Source organism: Herpailurus yagouaroundi, unplaced genomic scaffold, assembly GCF_014898765.1.
Source record: "Herpailurus yagouaroundi ecotype Mexico unplaced genomic scaffold, PumYag 216, whole genome shotgun sequence".
Taxonomy (NCBI): Eukaryota; Metazoa; Chordata; class Mammalia; order Carnivora; family Felidae; genus Herpailurus; species Herpailurus yagouaroundi.
The window spans coordinates 9,393,359-9,395,274 of record NW_024412447.1 but is presented as its reverse complement, the minus strand read 5'-3'; the positions used below and the strand labels follow the sequence as shown (position 1 = coordinate 9,395,274).

The following is a 1,916-nucleotide window of genomic DNA, read 5'->3' as shown; positions in this document are numbered from 1 at the left end:
GAAGTAGGGATAGATTTCACTTAAGAGACATTACGGGGTGCTTCGGGAAGAGGAATTTGTGATTTGGGCGAAAAGCTTAAGACCGGAGGAGTATTTTCTATGTGCCTCTATGTACTCACATTTGTAGCTGCTGACTTCATAAAAGTCTTCTCTTTGTTACTGCCATGGACCCTTGCCCCTATTCCCACTCCCCAGGGAGGCCATTTTCAGGAAACCACAGAATCTGTAAAAATGGGTTGACGGGCTTATTGGGCCTCTTTTACAGGCGAGGAAGAAGATGGCAGCCCAGGCCCATGAGATTGGAGGATCCCGGGCCAGTGCCAGAGGGGTCCACGCAGCCCCTTCCCCGCCCCTCCCCCCCCCGCTCCCCCCGCCCCCCCTTTGCCTTTCACAGGAATGTGATTCCTTCCTGGTAGCAAAGTCGAAAGACAGAAGAGGCCGGCGTCACCGACGTGCGATTCCAGGATTTTCGGCCAGCTGCGTAGCCTGGAGGCGGGTCTCCAGCACAAACCCTTCCCCCAGTTCTCCCCCCCGCACCCCCCTCCCCCGCAAATCCGTAGGGAAGCGGGAGAAAAGGGGCAGGCGCCCCAGTGTCGATCCCCTAGGACTCCGGTGGGTGGGGCGCGGCGGGGGCGGAGTCTGTTGCCAGGGCAACCCGGGGTGGCGGGCCCTGGGTCCCTCTTTTCTTTTTTTTCCGCTTCGCTCTGTGTGCTCGGCTTTCCTCACTCCAGTTGCCAGGAGAATGCACACACCACGTCATCGTTCTGCTTCCTCTTCTCTCCTTAGTTGGCTTGTTTCTCCAAGGTCTGAATCTCTCCCTACGCGATCAGATTGACCTCTGTCATTTCCCCGGCTTACTCACATCCCGGATGCCTCCAGCCAGTCTTGATGCCTTGGCCTGTGTGATAGGCAGTCTCTCGGATTTCTCCTTTAGGTCCACACTTCCCAAGCGAGGAGTTTGTACTTCCCTTTCCTGCCGATGAGCGGCCACAGCTGGATTCTGAGCCCAACCCGTTTTTTGGAGAGATTGATCTGGCACCAGTGGGGTGGGTGGGGTGGGGTCAGTAATAATAGCTATAATTTATTGCTCGCTTGTCTTGCCAGGTGCCTTACACACATTGCTTGTAATGTTTTGAGGGGAGCCTTACTGTGCACATTCTACAGCTGAGAACATTAAAGCTAAAAGGATTAAGCCAAATCCCCAGCTGTGGATTCAAGCCATCACGGACTTGGCTCCAATGTCTGTGTCCTTCCTGTTCCCTTCCAGGGAACAGCCAAAGGCAGGGAGGCCACTTGGGGAGCCCCTAGAGATAACGGTGGCCCAAATGAAGACAACGCAGTGGGAATTGCTGGGGCGGGGATGCCAGGAAGAGGCAGAGAGAAGCCTAGGGAATGCAGAGTCTGGGATGGCTCGTGGTCCTGAGGAGGGACACACAGAGGTAGGAAGTAATTATAGTCAATTATTTTTGTATACTACTTTACACAACTTCCACAAATATTAACTTGTTTGTTCCTCTTCACAGATTTGGGAGTTAAATCTCATTATCCCCTTGAATTCAGGTATTCTGACTCAAAAGCTGATGCACTCCACCCCCCCTCCCCCACTGTTCCATCACAAACTCTAGGAATAAACTCCTATGAAGGACGTCTGACTGTTAGCCGTGGTGTAATTTAGCTATAACAGAGTAGGTGGGATCTTTTCCATCCTCCAGACACACCCTCCACCCTTCTCCATCATTCTCTGTGGAGTAGGCTGACCTTTATGCACTGAATCAGGAGTCTCTCTGGTCAGGGCGCCTGGGTGGCTGAGTAGGTTAGGTGTCGGACTTGGGCTCAGGTCATGATCTCACCCTTCATGGGTTTGACCCCACATTGGGCTCCGTGCTGACAGCTCGGAGCCTGGAGCCTGCTCCGGA

At 53.7% G+C, this 1,916-nt stretch overlaps 1 long non-coding RNA gene across 1 annotated transcript; it reads left to right on the top strand.

The window, feature by feature from the left end:
- Positions 1–638: 638 nt before the first annotated feature.
- LOC121017842 (uncharacterized) lies at positions 639–1,433 on the top strand. The gene is made up of 3 exons (XR_005784916.1): positions 639–804; positions 935–1,046; positions 1,268–1,433. It is a non-coding gene; the product is annotated as an uncharacterized LOC121017842 (long non-coding RNA).
- The last annotated feature ends 483 nt before the right edge of the window (positions 1,434–1,916 follow it).